Source organism: Falco punctatus, assembly GCF_963210335.1.
Source record: "Falco punctatus genome assembly, chromosome: 1".
Taxonomy (NCBI): Eukaryota; Metazoa; Chordata; class Aves; order Falconiformes; family Falconidae; genus Falco; species Falco punctatus.
The window spans coordinates 26,121,323-26,140,201 of NC_137580.1; positions in this window are offsets into that span (position 1 = coordinate 26,121,323).

Genomic DNA, 18,879 nt, shown 5'->3' on the forward strand with positions numbered 1-18,879 from the left:
ACCTGCGGTATTTTAGCTCTGTGTTTTTACACTGATTTTTGACCTAGACAGGGCCAGCCAATGATACCTCGTATTTTTCAGGAACAGCGCAGCTTGATGACATGGCTAAGTATGTTCTAATGTGGAAGTAATGACATTTACTAAAAAAGAAGTTTTATACATCTTAGGGTTCTGCAAGTGGGTCAGTGATTATTGTGATGATGGTTGAAGGATGAGAGAAAGACAAGGCTTTTAAAGAAAGGTGAGATCTCTTACTGGAATGTAAGATTTAAGTGGCTAAAAACACATAAGCTTTCAGGCACCCACACCCTTTGTCTGGTCCAAGATAGAAGCCACAGACTTGGCTAGAGTAGTTGTTAAATGTGGATTTACTGTTGATTTAGTAGTAACCTCTGCCAGAGAAAGGAATACTTTGGGGATCTAGAATTCTTAACTGAACAGAAAAAGGAAAATTTGATGCTTCATTTCTTATGTCTTCTACGTGTACTTAATTGAGGTGTTTTAATCCATGTGTTAGTCTTTCATTTTTTATTTTTACAGTGCAGGAGATGCACTTCTGTAACAGCTTCAAACTGTATTTCTGGATAATGACTGGTAAAGTGGCCAGATATTGATCTGATACCTCTACATGAGAGTTTTGAAACTTATATGCAGGTTTTTCACTCAGTTTAAGGACATAACCATGTATATATTAAAACTTACCAGAGAGATTTATTTTCAGCTTGTGTGTCACTCTTTAATTTGAAACTTCATACATTATACACTTGATAGAAAGATCTTTACTGATGCTGTATTCTGTCTACTCAGATTGCTGCTTTTTATTGCAAGGTTCACATCGAGATAATGGGGAGGTGTAATAATCCTTCCCCTTTCAGGTAGATCTGTGCTGAACTGGGAGGCACTGGTTTGCCTTGGGTTGCCTGAGAGAGCACTTTCTGGTCAGCATTCACTACTTTAGATGTTAAAAGGAGAAAAGTTCCCAGGAAAGCCACTTCAGTGCAGGATTTAGGAAGTCTCCACTTCCTTCTCATGCGTGCAAAGTACACAGTGGGTGCAATGATCCCTGCAGATGGAGTAGGGCTTTAGATTAGGCTAAGAGACTTGTAGAAACCATTTTTAAACCTTCAGCTTTTGTTGAAGGGTTTGTCCATTATTCAGGGCTTTTGTCCATATGATGCGTGCTTTCTATTTTTAATGGCTGTTTGAGTTCTAGGGCACTATGTTCAAAGACTAACAAGAACTTTTTAGTATATGGTATCCTTTCTTGTGTGGGTGGGATTTTTTTTTATTTTTTGCCAGTTTTTGTGGAACAAAATTAGTTTTTCTTTTCATGCTGTGTACTTAAGGATACAGAAACTATATTGACCCTACCCCACCAAGCAGTCCAAGTATGCAGTAGTTCATTTGATTACTTGCTGGCTGAAGAATAAGGTATTAAATCTGTTGAAATCTATATTGATACACTGTGAAAATCTGGTATACTTATGTAAACATTACTTTGGCCATAATTCTGGAAATATAAAATAAGTGCTTAGACTACTGTGTGAGAAGAAGTCACCTTTTGATAAACTACCATTATATTGTATACCGGCAGTAGTGATGAATTTTGAAGAGTGATTTAATGGTTTGTAAAAGCAGAACAGGTAATAGACAAGCTACAAGAGGGTGAGGACTGTCTCATTATATTTACAGAACACTTAACCCAACAGTGAACCCAAAGCCTATGGCAATAATTAGTAATAATAATTGTACTTTTTTTTTTTTTTCCCCAAGGTCACTAGCAAGTGTAGGAAAATAACTTGAAGACAACTTTTTGCAGGCCCTGGCAGAAAGAGAGGAAGCCAATATTACTGGAAAAATTTCTGTGAGTACCTGTGACATCGCAATCTTCTTAACAGCTTGAAATTGAATCTGAATAGGAAACAAAGTTTTTTTTACAGGAACACTTCAGGTGGAACATTTGGAAAAGATTATTTGACTTAGGAGAGATTTCTTGAAGCCTAGAGTTTTGGGGGGTTTTTTTTGTTTTTTTTTGTTTTTTTTTTTTTTTTTTAATTAAATAAGCAAAGCATGTGAAAACACTGCCCAGAAATCTACAAAAGGTAAGTGATGAGCTGAAGGATACAAGAGTGAAAACATCCAGTGAAGCGTATTTTGATTTCATTAGTTGTTGTAGATTCCTGCCTTGCAAAATTCATTCCCATGTGTGCTTTACATAGAGGAAGGTGCAGCCTGTTGCTGGGAGAGACTCGCTTTGAAGCTCATTCACATAGATGCTATTGGAGTTTCCCTGATGAGTTTTGGTGGGGGTGCTTGATGTGTTGGGCCTAATGTAGGAAAGCGTTATGAACGTGGCCGTGTGCCTCTTGGCTCAGCCAGCTCACACGCGCTAGCAAAGCTGTCCGTGCGCTGTGCTTGCCAGTGCTTTACTTGACCAGGATAATGCTGGCAGACGCTGCTTGGGTGTCTCTCCTGCTTGGTCTGTCACTCCCTCACATTCATGTGGGTGTGCTCTGAGGACAGTGTTGCTGAAGTTTAAATTGCCACTTGCAAATATAGCTATATCAACATCCTTTGGTTTCAAGGGGTGATGGTCCTATATCTTTGGCTTTTTAATAACTTCAGTTTTGCACAAAGAAGAGTTTGTGCCCGCCTGCTTTACAAGGAGGGAAGTTTTGAATTTCACCATTTAAGTTCAATCTGCTTCCATTTAAACTTCATAACACAACTGAAAATGGGCCCAGAATGGTCATCCTGGCCTTACTGCTGTGTTTAGTTAGAATAGTGTTGTTTCTTGCCTTCTTTATGGCATAGCAGGAGCCTGGATTTCTGTCTGTTAGATTGAGTGTCATGTTAAAGAAAAACAATACAAGTGACTGCAAAGGCAGCGCTGGGCGTTCTGGAAGTCAAAAGTGATCGTGATCTTATTTCCTGGTTCTGCTTGCTTAGGAAGTTGATCAGGCATATGCTAATGATTTTTTTGCTTTCCTTCCTATTGAAGCACAAGCCTAACTCCCCTCCCTCCCTCCTGGTAATTCTAGGGTCAATATTTATTCTTTTATGGCTAGCTAATTAATCTCTAGAATTTGCAGAGGAAATGCTTCCTGAAGTGTGGTTCCACAACATATGTGAGCAAGCTTTCTCAAGAAGCTTCAAACACCTTGTGGTTTCAGCTGCCTGACAAATATCCTGGGAACTGTGCTTCTTGGGATATTTAGGGATTTCTGTGGGAGAAGTAGGACACAAAAGGTTAAATGTATGGTTTAGCTGTGCAAATGGAACCACATGTTTACCGTAATGTTTAAAAAAACTCCAACAACCAGCATTTGCTCATTTTAGCACCTTACTCCTGCAGTTCCTTTTCTGGTTGTAGTTTTCAGAGCATCCTATAAAGGAAATGTAATTTCTTTATTTTACAGAGGGGGGTACTACAGAGTCATGCAGAACTGTTCGAGTGCAGAGAAGGACTGTCCATTTATACCAACAGATATTTCTGGCTTTAAGTAAAAGCAGCAGGGCCAAGCCCAGCATTTTGGGCTGGCTGAGACCTCTCTATGGATTGATTCCAGTCTCCAGACTGTGCTGACCGGGGTGCTATGTGGGTCTGGAGGTTGGAAATGAAATGTGCTTTTCTGTTCTCTGAGGAGGGCACTGGCAAGAGCTGAGGTCAGTAATAGGCTTCTCAGTCTTGGGGACACGGTGCAGTAGCATTCATTGGGCACCTGAAACTGGATCCAGAGCAGTCTGTGGACTCCTGGAAGCTTCTGCTACAGATTCCCCTCCTTAGGTGAAACTCAGCCCTGAGAAACCTGGACAGAAAAAGGTAGAATAGGTTCATATGCTTAAAATGATTATTTTTTTTCTTAAACTGCTTGCGTTTACTAAACCAAAAGAGGTTTTGGGTGATTTTTTTTTTGTTGTTGTTTGCTTCCTGATGCTCTGAGGCATGTCTTTGTATGTTGATGCTAGTTTGGTTCCCCTCTGTGCTCTTGTGCTGTGTATCCTTACACTGCTGTCACAGAGGATATTGAACCAAGCAGACGGGAGCCACCACAGCTGTGCTAAGCAGAGCTTGGGTTCAGAAAGCACTGGTAAGGTTTCAGTGCTCTGCCTGGTGAGTTACATGTGGGTCTCTAAAAAATGAAGATAGATAAATTATGGGCTAGCCTTTAAAATTAAAATAAAAAAATAAATAGTGTCCCATCAAAATGAAGACAGCTGGTCTCAATTCCCAATTTCCCAGGCCCCCTGCAGTGATACAGTTTCTAGGCCCCCAAAACAGCCTCTGGTTATGTATGAAAAGTTTTTGGAACAGTGAGTATTATTACAAGCTATTCGGTACATACCTAGATAAAATGAAATATATCAAGTGTGCAATTTCAGCCTCAGCTCTGATTCCCCTGCAGTTTGCTGGTTTACAGGAGACCCCATAATATTTTCTTAATACACTTCAGTGTGGGAAGGCATTTCAAATAGTGATGCAGAATATAAACCTGTTGGCTACAATCATAAATGCACACAGACGTTTTTGTTTTTTACTGTTGTGTGCCTAATGAACCAACAGCATGGAGGTATTCCCTTATGAAACCATGCTTGGGTTTTTTTTTTTGTCTTGACAGTGCCACCTGTATTATTACTGGAGCTACAGGTGATTCTGTACATTTTTAGGGGTTGCACTTGGGCTGTAAGACTGTGTATGGTGGTTGCTGAGAAGACCGGCCTACCCAAAGAAAACACTGCTTCCTTTGAAAGCTAAAGCAGCTACCAAGCAATGCTTACGTTGCAGGACCCTGTCTGTGCTCAGTGAGACACTTGCATGGTGTCTGTGCTTCTCTGTTCAGTGTGTGATGTCTAGAACCTGCTCCTTCTTTTGAGATGAAGGCAGTGCAAGCAGTGGGATTTGCTTCCAAGTCACGCTAGTTGGACTAATAAAAATGAGGCACATAGCAGGGAGTTAGCGTGACTTCTTACCCTCCTTTCAGTGGCATCATGCAATAATAGCAACATGGGCCTCTCTGAGCCAATCATTAAAACCGTGGGATTCCTCACAAAAAACTGGTCAGTGGAAGACAAACTTTTCTCAATCCATCCAGGTAAGGCTGGATTGTCAGGATGAGATTATCTGCCTTGGTGGTCCTCAGCACAACAGAATTAATGCTGCTTGATGGGGTTACCGGCTTCAGAACTAGATTTCAGGGCTACTGCAGAAATGGGATATGAAAAAGAAAAGGATCTAAAAAACTTTTCAGAAGCTGAATGAGTGTGATCTTAACAAAGATTTTTGTCATACTTTGCTCCAACATTATTCACAGCAAGGCTCAGCCTTTTATTTAAGGGTTAGCAGCACTTCTTCAGCATGTCACAGTGGCAGGGATGTTCCACTTGGGAGATGTAGTGAATAGTGTCAGTGCTCTCACCTGATGTTGCTGGTGGGAGCTCTGCTGGTACGTTTGGACCCTTAGCAGTGAACCTCTGCCAGAAGATGATTTTTTGTTTGTCTTCTCTGGATGTACAGCCAGCCTATCCTATTTGTAAAAAAACCCCACTCCCACCACACAATACCCAAAAACACAAAACCAGAGCAAAATCCATCAAACCTAATCCAACAAAACCAAAAGGAAAAAAAAGCAACCAAAAAGCAGGGTAAAGTGTCTCCTCCTTTTCTCACACAGAGTGGGAGCAGGATGATTAAAAAAACATCCAGTCTTGAAAACTGCACTTTACTGTGTCTGGGGGGAAAAAAATAAATTTCTCTCAGCTGTACTTGGTCATTCTCTGTGACTTGATTAGCTGAGGTTCCTATTTCCTCTCTGTTTCATATTGGCTTTTGTAGGTCGTCCATAGGTCAAGTTGATCTGGGAGGTTTAATTCTCTAAAACGAGGCCGTCATGACAGAAGTTGCATGTGTTTGCTTTATTAACCAGTTCTGTTTAAAAAGCTTGGTCCAGAAAAGTGAGAAATAAGATGTATGAGGTAGAAGGTGGTTTTAAAAAATGAGCAGGGGCTGCAGCGTAAGGTAACAATGGGCTGCTGATGGATTTTGGCAGTACTGGTGCATTCTCCATGTTCTCATAAATGAGAATTCACCTGAAATCCAACGCAAGTCTTATGATCAGATGAACTTGGCAGGCAGACAGGTCTTGACTTTACACAGGTGTATGTTTACCCTGTCTAGGCCTCACCTCTACTCTGGTATGCATTAAATATTACTTGTTTATTCAAGGTGATAAAGGGCTCTGTGGATATCATAGTTTGTATTTACAAAAGCTTAGGAAATTATGCAATACTCAGGAACTCTTTTTTGTGTCCCAGAGCAAGTCTTTTGGTTACTGTGTGAATACATTGAGGTTGATTTTTGGGAGAGGCTTGGTGTGATGGGGCGGAGAGGAAGACTACAGCTACGCTGCTGTGTCTGAAGACACAGGTACCATGTCAGCTTGGGTTTGGATTTTGTGGCAGTCAGAACAAGTTATAGGTACGTTCTTGCGAGCATTGGTGCCAGCATCAGAAGTGTTTAGGCATTTCAAAGAATTAGGTGGAATCTGTTGCTGGATTTTAGGGACATCAGTAAGCTAAGGATTCAGCCTTCCTCCCCCTCCTCCACTGACTGGGGGGAGAAAAAAAGTTTTCCACAGGAAAAAATAAAAAATAGAAGCCCCCAACCCTGATGTTCCTGTTCCCAGTCCTGTGAGAGCTACAGCCAGGAGGTCAGATGAAATTCATGCCCAGGAGAATTGAACTCCTTTTGTTTTTTCTGCACTCAGTGTTGGCTATGAATGCTAGATGGCTGGGCCTTTTTGGCTTTGAAGTTTGTACTGTTGAAGCTATATAAAAGCACAGGTTAACAGCTTATTCCTTTAGAGCCATTCAAAGCAACCACTGCAGCTGATTCAGAAAAACTTGTGAATTAGGCACTTTCTGGTATATCCGTTTCCTTGTGTTGAAAACTTGATGAAGCATAAGATTGCATTGTATATGACCAACAATATTGTGCTGACATGATCTTTTTTTCCTTTACTGTTCCCCAAAATCTATGAAGGGTTCCTTTTCAAGAAAAAGAGGGTATGGATATGTTTATTTCTCTTTTAACTGAACTCGTGTATGTCTGTTTAATAACCTGCTATGGAAATTGCATGAGTTATGCAGGTAATCAACTTAATTTTGAACAAATCACTTCTGCCCTTGAAGTAAAAAAAAAAAAAAAATATATCAAATTCCATGTCATGGGAGTGTAGTATGAAAGAAATGAAACTCTGTTTCCTGGACATAAATGTAGTCTTTTTATTTCATCTCTTGAAGGCTTAGTATGCATTTCTTCCCAATTAAAAGGGTGTAGGGGTGTGTGGAAATTGTGTTACTTGTTGAGACTTCATGTGCCAATGACAGGTGAAACTTTTTTCCTTACATTTTATCTCCAGATATTATAGGCACGATTATCTGCTACTGTTTGTGTACTATATGCTGATGCACATTTGGCAACAGGTGTAATAGAGTATAAAAGCACTTGGAATGCTCAGAAATGGGGCTGTTGGATTCAGAGTCCTCAGAACCTCAAAATCAGCTGTCGGGGAGCTGGCTGTACATTTACAGTGTAGTTTTATTTCTATTATTTCACTTGTAGGATCATGAAGTACTGACAACAGAAAGGGGATAAGAAAGCAAGCAAAGAATGTTACTTAAAATGTTATACAGCATGATAAGGCAGCTCCTACGTTCAGTATGATTTTCTGTCAGCTCTGTTCTGGAGAAATTTATCTTCAAAAGGCACAGTTAATATAGTTATTTCCCCACCACCACCCCAGTTCCTTCTCTGTAAGCTGTAGATGCAGTATCATGTAAAAATCATTCTAGTTTAGTTGTAACATGTGGATTGTATTTTATTTGAAACGCCTAAAAATCACGTGATTAGATATTCTGTGTAGAAAAACATGTGGAAAGAGAAATATAGAGCATTTTTTATTTCTTCATTTTTTTCTGTAATTTATTGAAAGTGAAGCAAGAATTGAGAGCAGAGTATGTTTTATAGAATACATGAACTGTATTATTGTAGTGACATAACAACTGTGAATAACTGCAAATGACTTGTGCTGTGGCAAATGGTCGTGTTTCAGAGCAGCTGACAGCAAGGCATGGGGCATATTATTTGAATGGGTTTAGCTGTTGTCAGAAGGTTCACTTAGAATTCCGATTAAAATGCATAATTTTATTAACGACTATGAACTGAAGACCAATTAGACTTCTTTTAAAGACCTTGTAGCTGGCTTTATTTGTCTCAGCAGGAGTTTTGGGTTCCTTATAAAGATGGTTCAAGAGGGTCTGATGAGCGATTGCATACATGCATGTGATGCTGTGTCTACGTTAGCTTTTGAGTTGGGATGAGCAGAGCGATTTTGAAACAATTCTGTCAGTGGGCCCTACTACTCATTGGTTTTAGATTGCAGAGCAATCTTGGAATACACTTGTTGGCTTTTGCTGGAAAAAAAGAGAGTTCTTCCTGCAGTAGGGAATGGCAGTGTGGCTGCCACAGGATGAACTGCTGCATTTTTTTGTCTTGTATACTTAAATGTTCAAATGGCTGGTCAGTCCTGTTTTTAAAGTGAACTTTTTTGGTTGCTGACATTGACTTGCTCAGAGATTATTTCCCTAACTTGAATTAGCTTTCTGCAGTTGCCCTTTGCTTATTAAGTATTCTGAAAAAAAAAATCTTTTGTTTATAAAGTCAGAAATTATCAGTTTGAAAACTTTAAATGCAGATTGTAAAATGGCAAGTTTACGATAAGGATGTCTGTTTATTTTCTGGGATATTTTTCTGTAGGATCATTGTACAAAGCAGAGAACGTGTACTGGCTGGCTGCTTACCACATCTGTAGAGGTAGTGTTTTGTCTACTTGGAAATGGAGGTTGAAGTTATGTCCCTGCAGAAATCAGTGGCTATTTTGACACCATTGAGCTAAATGGAGCCAGAACCCCATCTCCTTGTATCTGTACTAAGTTAGTCTTCCTTGAGGCAGCACTGCTTCATGGAAGAAAAATAATTCTTCAGTGTGAATAAGGATCTTGGGTTCCATACTGATCTTGGTATTTCTCTGCTGCTGTCAGCTGTGTTCCTTCTGCATTGAACCGAGATAAGCATTTGATACTTAGTTTGCTTCATGTTCTCAGCGCTAGCTTTTTGCAGGTGTAAATGTAAGCCCAGTGGGTGTTACAGAACATAAACCCAGTTATGCACAAGATCCCAACTGGAAGGTAGTAGATGTGACTCTGGAGATACTTCTTTATCGCTCCATAGCATGCACAAAATGAACCGCTGTGAATGCCTTTGTGAAACATGTCACCGGTTCGCAGTAAATAAGTAATAACATCTGACTTAACTGGAATTTTCTTTAAAAAGTGTGCAAATGTTTTAAAAGCCTTTCAGTGTCTGTTCTTAGGCATTGCATTTCAGGTTGTATGTGCTTTATAATGTTAATTTAAAACAAATAAGCAGTGTGGTAAAAAGCTATCTGGGTAAGCTTAGTGAAATATGATGGTACTGATAGAACAATGGTGATATGTTCAAAAACATTTTTTTTTTTTTGTGGTCACTGACTTTTAAAAGTCACTATGCCCACATGTATGTATTAGCATTTTTCAGCTTTTGAACCCTCACAATAGGAGTATTTCTCTTTTCCTAGCTGTAGAAAAAAAAAACCACAACCATCTGGCTGCCTAATGTTACCAAACACAATGACTTTCACATTACAAATTATTACCTCTAAAGGAAGCAATAGAGAAAGGCGGAAAGAGCTGATGCATGAAAGCTTTTAGTGGAAATGAATGAAATAAACAGCTATTCTGTCAACAGATCATTTCGTATGCTCAAATTAACTAATGGTCTGGTAAGTGAGACTCAGTGAAAACCAGCTGTAAGAGAAGACATTCAAAGCATTACTAAAAGAAGCACAAGATGACAGCTGGAATGAGAACTAATGGGCTTTAAGGGGGTTCTCGCTGTTATATGCAATATTCCTAAATATTTCCTTCCGTAGCATTGAGTGACACTCTTGGCCACCTTGCCTGTTAGTGTGAACAGCTTTGTAGCTATGCTTTGTACATGCTCATGGACTGCTGGATGTTGCTGAGAACAGAGTTTGTTACAAGGGGAAATTGTTGCTTTTCGACAAAGTGATTCTCTGTGATTGAATCATTACTGAGAGAGCCCCCTGGTATCATGACATTGGATCAACGAGTCATCAGATGGTCATACAGATTCTTTCCAAGTACCCAGTGACCTCCTAATTCAAACTGTTGCAGAGCTAGTCAATACAGCATATGCTTTCATTTTGTATATACTTTTTAAGTTGTAGAGTAATAAATGATCCTAGCACATGCATAAAGTATGTCTACAGGTAATTTCTTGTAGTTCCTTGAGGTCAACTAAGTGCATCAGTTGAAATCCTCCATGAATGTCAGACAACATACGTTAGTTGATCTCACAGGAATTTGGAATGTGGTGACACTGCAGTATGTGGGAGATGTTCCATTTCCTATGGAGATCGCACAGTTGCAGTTGAAATAGAATATCTTATAAATAATATGCTGCACTTACTCAAAAACTCACTTGGAATACGAGAGGACTGTGTTATACAGTAGCCAACCTTCCTACACAGCCAAAATCTCAGTACAGAGGGGGGTCCTGACAGAGGGTATTCCAGTGTGGCAGAGCTGATTTTCTAGCAGGTTTGCGAACTCTGGAGGTTTCCCAACTCCTGAATAACTCATAAGGAGTATTTTCTAGGTAGCAGGCTGTCTTTGAAGAGCTTTGGACTGTTGTTGTGCCTGTTTGGTTCCATGGTTCTTTCCCCTGAAGGAGGCTCTTGCCGCTGTGGGTGCTCTGAGGGTTGACTTGCACCATCAGGGAAGGTGCGTCAGGGCAAAAGCCATAGCGGGGCCATGGCATAAGCCATCTTTGATGGAAGTGTAGGTACGCGTTTCGTGAAATCTATGGCCCCTGTGTGTTTTTCTTGTAACTGAAAACTCATGTTAAGGCAGGCAGTCCAGAAAATTCTCTCCAACAGGCAGGACTGTTGTGTGAAAATGAAATGCTTTCAACATCAATAATTTGCAAGAGTACTAAATATGTATCTCAACAGGAGTGAGAAAGCAAGGGCAAGAGAGACATTAGCATTTGTGGGTATTTTGGAATTTTATTTTTATCCATGTTTGTTTTGAAGCAAAATTTGTGTTGCTTCAAAATAATAAATATTTATTTATTAGATAGATAAATGATTATATATAGCGCTATATTGGCGTGTTAGGTGTAAGCACCTCAAAAATGGTGAAGTTAGACATTTCGTTCTAACTGTTTGAAACTTAGTCAAACTGCAGGTCTGGCTAGACAGCAGAGCCTGTTTGTTCACCAGTGTGTAAGTTTTGAACAGTTCCCACAGGGGAGAGGGAAAAAAAGAGGGGAGTGGGGCGAAGGGGAAGTATACTTCTCACATATCCAGTCTGCTGTCTTAATCTGGGAGACAATTTTTGCTGTGAACAGGAAAATCGTAGAACTACATAGCATCATGAGCTGTCTGGGAGAGAACTATGACAAACATAATAATTTACAGATCTACTTCTAAAGGAAGCTAATCTAAAGTTCAACAAATGACACTTGTAAAATCTGTCTCTTTGTACTTAAAATAGCGTTGCAGAATCCAAACAGAAGCCCTTTTTACTAGGTGTTGCACAGTTAGAAGAAACCACAACGATGCTTGACCAGCATCCTTTAAGCAAGGAGAAGGGGGATGCATTTTTTTCTTTAAAAGATGGAGAAAATTATTTCACACTGTGCCATAAGCACTTTGCAGCAGTGCTGGGAATGAACTTTCCTTCAGACATGTTGATCATGGGATCACTGTGGTTCTGCAGTGCTCAAGTAATGGCTGTTGACAGCATATGAGAAACTCTACCCTAGTTTCCTTTTACAGAGCCTGTAGCCTGTTTCTTAAATAGAGGTAGCCCTCTCATGCTTAATTGCTTTATTATTGTCTGGTTTTTATGATGTTCAGTCAGCATTGTTGTTCTAATAACCTTTTTCAGTTTGGCTGTCCTGGATCATAAACTGCAACGTACAAAAACAAACACTTGAAAGTCAGATCTGCCTTACTGAAATTCTTCTAAGTATATGTGTTGGCGTATATACTTGTAACAACTATGTGAGTGTCCCACAATTGCCAAATAAAACAATACAAGAGAAAACAGATTGTTAACCTAAAACACAATGAAATGCCAAAGGTAAAACAGTCCTCCTCCCTCCTCCTTGGCTTGAAAATAAGTCAAAGGAGAGAACCAGATATTAGATCTTTTTCAAATTGGCTGTTTTTCTTGAGTAGTATATGTACATTCCTTGACTTTGCCTATTTTTCACATCACTGCAACTTGAAGGGTCACAACTTGTGCTGTGAAAATGCTGTGAGAATTTACTTCTCTGGAAAATGTATGACAGTGTTTAACGAATATCAACTCGTGGGCTCTTAACCATTTGAGCACTTACAGAGTCTTGGATCCAGTCATTGCAGAAAAGGGTATACCAGAAACATACTGTTGGAGATCTTGGTTTACTCATTTACATATTTGTATTTTGTAAATAAAGATGTCTTTTAGTGCTTCTGGTAATAATTACATTCTTAAAGTTAGGGATCAGCTCTTCTTTTGTGTTCTGTAATCACCTATGTAAGGAGACAACTGGCTTTTGACTCATGTTCCGTAAGGTGATAATGGGCTTTCTCCAGAAGGTTGAGCAAACAGGCTGGAGGCTGATATGCACAAATGTCTCTGGCAAATTTTCTTACTATGATGATCTACAGCAGTGAGGTGTATCTGTGATGTAAGTTTACAGCAGTAGATGAACAAATAACTCCAGTCAAAGATCCAAAAAATAATCGAAACTAATGGAGATAACTGTTCTCTTGTTCAGAAACAGAAAAAAAATAGTAGTGCACGTTCCATAGGTCACAGTGATTTTGTTGTTTAACAGTAAGCAGAGCTCTTAAAGAGTACTTCTTGCTTATATCCCATGTCCAGGGAGTGCAGGTCTGATGCTGTGAACCTGTTATGTTTCCTCTAGAAAGCCACCTTTCCACCCCCCAACCCCTGCTGCATCCCCTCCACCCCCCACCCCCCCTTTTTTTTTCTTCTTTTTTCCCCCTCCTAATCTGTCCCTGGGTTCTCTCGATGATCATGACATGCTCTAGCTCTTGTGCTTTGTCTGACAGGGAAAGATGAACATGTGGTCTGTGCTGTGTAGCCTTTCTGCTTTCCCTCTCCTGCCCCTATACGTTACTACTACCTAATAATATATTGTTTCTTGCTCCCTCCAGGTTTCCCCCTTGGTGCTTTTCTTCCCTCCTTTTGGTGACCCAGGTTGCCTTCGGTTCTAAGGTGGAAACCTGCCCACATACCTTTGGTTTCTGCCCTTCCCTTCAAATTGGAGATTGACTTTGCTGTGAGGTAACTGTAAAACATCTATATCTATAGCATCAGGGCCCTAGCAGGAGCTGGCTGTTGTTACTATACTAACAATAGTTAATAACTAAAAGTCCATATTCATGGACAGTTTTGGTGCTATAAAAGTTGGTTGTGAAACTGTTGCTGACCATAGTGGGATCTGGGTTATGCTTGTTAGCATCGGATGAATTAAAGAGTTGTTTAATAGTAGTTACTGCTGCTCATGTGAGGGGGGCATGCTGTTGCTGTGGAGTCCTCTGGACATGCCCCATTGTAGCGTTTATAAATGCCCCAATGTGTTCTAGAAGCTGTCCAAAGGCAGATGAAAATAATTTCGATCAGGTCCTTTCAGACCATGTTGTAAATCAGTATGACTCCTTAGCCAAATGGAAAACCGCATGAACCACATGACTTGGCTCCCCTGAGACCACAAATGTTATTTCTATCCATTTTTTTTTCCCATTCCCATTCAGCGATTTGAGTCTTTTATCTTCCTTTTAAGCGATGGCCTTTCAAGCAGGGGTGAAATCACACCTGTCAGTAAAGCATGTTTTTGTTACTGCATCATTCTGTCATTTTTACAAAACGAATTACATGGAGCTATTATATACTGCTGTACAAGCCACCCAGCACTCTCACTGTCTTTTAAGCTAAGTTCAGTATCTTCTTTTTTGTTATCCATGGCAAAAAAGAGATGTCACCCATATGGGCAGACCAGGCAGGAGTGATGCACACATACCTATGTAATTAGGTGCAAAGTAATACCTAATCCCTCTGCCAGTGATTGAACATGAAACTAATTTTTGCATCTGAATCTTTTCCATGCTATTAGGCGTGATTTTAGGCCTAAACAAGGCTGCACCATTCCTGTCAGTCCCAGACTGTTCTTTGCTTGTTTTCTGCATGTGTAACACTCTTAAGTGTTCTCTTTTTGAAGAGTGTGGGATGGAGATGCTTAGATGTTTAGTCTTTTCTTTTTATTTTCTTTTTTGTTCATCTTTTTTTCTTCTTTTTTTCCTCCCTTTTTTTTAATGTTGCACTGATTACCTAGAAGCACTCCTGCCAAGGAGTTCTGGCTTTGTACTTAATGCAGGCTGGGAATACTTACAGCTTTTTTCCTGAATGACTTGAGAGACAATAGTTGTTGCACTCCACTGAATTTTTAACATGCATCTACTTAATACAAAATGTTGGATTTCTTCTGAAGCGTTTGCATCTTTGGCAGATTTCCATGTTTTATCTCTCTATGGTTTAAGGCATAAATAACATTTGAGTTGAAGATTCATAGTTTGGCCTCTTAAGATAGATATTTTACATATTGATATAATATTAAAATATATATATAAAGATATATATTTTCAGTGATGGAAATTTTTTTTAATCTGGGAAACACAAGCTAAGTCTGTAGAATCATGGAATGTAATCATAGCATAGTTTGGGTTGGAGGGAACCTTTAAAGGTCTTCTAGTCCAACTCCCCTGCAATGAGCAGGGACATCTTCTACAGCATTTCTTAGAATGTTCTGAAGTAGTCTTTATTCCTGTGCATGATAACAAGATACATAAATTCTAGTACTTGAAGTGGGAGATTTGGTTTGCAAGAATGATTAATTCCATCTCTTTGTAGTACAAAATGCGCTTCTGGACTGGATGTGTATGTCATCTTGCATGGTCATGTAGCAGAACTACATCATCTACAATACCTAGCTATTGTGGTCTGTAGCTGTTCAGCTGCGTGCTGGGGTGGGTAGGTCTCCCACCCCTGGTCTGATAGAGAGGCCATAGAAAACACTAGGAGGAAGTGTCTTTTTTTTTTTTTTTTTTTTTGACTGTAGTGCCTCTGTTATATATAGCATATATATATGCTTGTTCAGAGTTTTTTCACCTTGAGCTGAAATTTATGCAGGTTTTGCTTCATGAAGAAGACTTAGTAGCCACAAGGTAAATCATAGTTTTCCAAGAGGAGTCAGCAGATACTACACAAGTTGTAGCCCCATCTTCTGTGCATTCTTAAGTCCTCAGAAACTGATCTTAATGTCAGTGCACTACCTACGAAGTCAGTGTATTAAAGAATATGAGACAAAACCCTGAAAAATTTAAGCTTCAAAAGCATTAGAAAAATTAATTTTAAAAGTCTAATAGATAACACATTACATCAGAGACTGCAAATTGAACTGAGAAGGAGACTTCAGGTGTTGGAAGAAGAAATCCACCACAACAAAGGGTAATTGACGTGAGAAAATTGGACTCTGTTATTTCACTCAACTGCAATACCAGCTGAGAATTTCCCCCTTAGCACAGCTGGTCTTTTTCATAGGTATACTGCAGTAGTCTTGTGGTGCCAGTAACCTCGCACAAACAGGTGCACCCGCGCAGCTCCTGTTTTGTTAACACTGAACAAAGTTAATGCTCTACCAGGTGCGGTTCACACCTGTGCTGGGAGTCAGGAAGATGGTCAAGGTTCAGAAGGGAGCAGTGGGAGGGTGGCAGCTTGAGAGCCAGGCTCTGGCCAGATGCCCTGCAGGGCCTTCTTTGGGCCAGCTTCCTGCCCACCCACCCATCACCTGCTGTGCTGGGGGAGCACAGGCACCCAGAGACTTCAGAGAGTCTTGTTTAGCCCTCCTGTAAGTCTGAAATTTAATGCCTGGCAGTACAGGGACTAATCAAGTTGAGCCTGTGGTGCTGGGAAGATGCAACATGTCTCGGTTGGTGCCAATGTATCCTAAGTACTTATCCTATTCTGAAATGTTTGCTTTAATAAACTGAGCTGCCAGGATATAAAGGAGAACACAGGAAACCTGATATAAATGTGCAGGTGTCTATAGGCATACCTATCAGATATCCAAGTGTATCACTTTGTTTAACAGAGTCATGCTATATTGCTTTTAAGTTGGTTTGCAAACCAGACATGCATGAGGAGAACATAACTTAGTCTGCAGATCTGGCAAACATATTTTCTAATCACAGTTTTGGGAAGTTCCTGGAAACATGTATTTATAAGGTATTTTCTGAAAGAATATGTAGCATGCATACTTGGAATGGAAGCAAATGTCAGCTGCTGTGTGGTTGTTGCATGTGGAAAGCACACCAGGTAGGAGGTAGAGCACTGTCACTCCTAAATTAAAAAGGAAACAGGTATCCAGTAGCTCTGAAGTAAACCAAAAACCTGAGTTCATAATCATTGCTTCAGTTACCATGTAGGAATGTATTTGTTTCATTCACCATAAATTAGTACTCCCAATAACTTTCATTATTGTACTTGTAACAGTCTCTTTTAATAAACACTTTTGTAAGTGGTTGACCAGAAGAGAGCAACATTAATAGAGCATTTTCAATGCTCTTTTCAGTTCAGCAACAAAATAAAGCAGACAAAAAGGAAAAGGTACCTTGTGAAAATACTAATTTCCCTCTGAAATATGCAGATAAGCTGCAGTGCAAACCTAGCAAAGAACGCATAAATAGACACATTGCTTTTAACTCAAGATCTCTGCTGGTGTCACTTGTGTCTGCAGTCATGCACACTTGGAACGAGATGTATAGTCTGTGTATAATCATCACTTTGTGGGTTCATTTCACCTTTTAATTTTTTTGAGTGCTTATAGTAGCTGACTTGCAAGGACTGTACAGGACTGGGTTCCCTGTGTGCGAAGTCTGTGTTGGGGAGAATATGTGATCCATGCGACACAATAATTGTACACTGATTTTCATAGAAAAGAGGGTGACAGAATGGAGAAAATAATGGCCTATGTACATGAATCTGTGTGATATGAACTTGCGTCAATATGTCTGTGATGCAGTGTTGATATCCCGTGCACTGAAGTAGGTATTCAATGAAGCAGGGATCTAAAGAGGAAAAAATTGAAAGGCTGGGAAGGAAGTATTAAGTAAAGAACAGAAGTTGCCAAACCATGGGTGCTGGGGGAGGAGATGTAAAAGCTCATTGTAATTTTTACGTAGACAAACTCACTGTGCAATTGGGCGGTGCTATCATCCACAGATAAATTGTTTATCAGCCTTTTCTGCCAGACCACAGCATAGTCTTGATGCCCTTTCTGTTGGGCTGTAGCAAAGGAACATACTGAAAGATAGAAGGCCCCTGTTTCATCAACAGGAAAATCTCGTTCTTCTCTACCCCTTGATTTCCCCCTCCCCTTTTCATGTTATAGCTGGATAGGGCTCAGGCTTTAGTCTCCTCATGAGTGGATACAAAGCAGTGTTAAAAATTATTTCTGGTGAAGAGACTGTTGCATCTTCAGAAAGCACCTCAGGAACATGTTCTTCCATGTGTTTTATCTCACCCTCTCTTTATTCGCCTGCTGAGTGTGGAAGTGTTTTGGGACAAGGAGTGCCTCTTGCTCTGCTCATACACACACAAAACAGTTTCTCATGGAAGACTGGGGATGCTCCAGAAATCAAATTAGTTTGTATGTAGCTACATTTTCCTATTGTCAGCACAATTCCATAGAAAAGGGCAGTGGCAGAAAAAACAGTGAGCGAAGTTTTAAATTCACCAATGGTCTTGGCAACTTCCAGCAGTCTTGCCTCTTGCCATATTATTTTAATGATTCTCATTTCCTCCTGTATTACGCTTCTCCATGATGGTTCTGACTTGCCTTAACGCTCACCAGTCCTGTGGTTTCCAGGCTTGTGCCTGCTTCATTTTTTTGCTTTTCATTTTCTTTGTTTATCTCTCAGCCATGTCTGTAGCATTTCAGTATGCTTCAAGAGGCTGCTTCTCTTTCTGAAAGCTCATCTTTTTTCTTTCAAAGACTTTTTAGTCTTAGTGGTACTGTGCATAACACCTGTTTTCAAATAGTGTGTTAGAATACTTGGCTTTTACTGACGTTAGTTTTTTAACCTATAGCTTCTGCTTAATTTTATGCAGAAAAATACTGTTGAATCTGTAATTAGGTTAGCGGAGAGGATTTTTAATTTTGCTAGAAGAACTTAAGTTTAAGTAGCTTGTGTGTGTCTCAGCTAAAGTACAGTAACAGGAATTATTGTTCAGTCTAATTGCAAAAAGAATTGAAAAAGGAAATTGAGATCAAAATGGTCTTTGTTACACTTCTCTCTCATGCAGCTGCAAGGGGACCCATCATGCTGTTGATAATGGAGCAAGTGAAATTCTGGTCAGTGAATAGATTTCTGTGGATACATAGCCATTTATGTGGTCAGTATTTGTTGGATTTAACCCTAAGACACTTTCTTAGTGTTGGTGTTGGTAGGAAGAACAAGCTGGATAAAAGGTTGGCAGAACTGAACTTTTAATGAAAATGTCTACTGTTTGGAAATCTTATCTCTCTTTTTTTTTTTTTTTTTTCCTGCCTGCTTTTTCTCCAGTCTTGTTTCTTTTGTAAATATTTGCCTTTTTTTTTTTTTTTTTAAATTGCTGAAGCTGAGA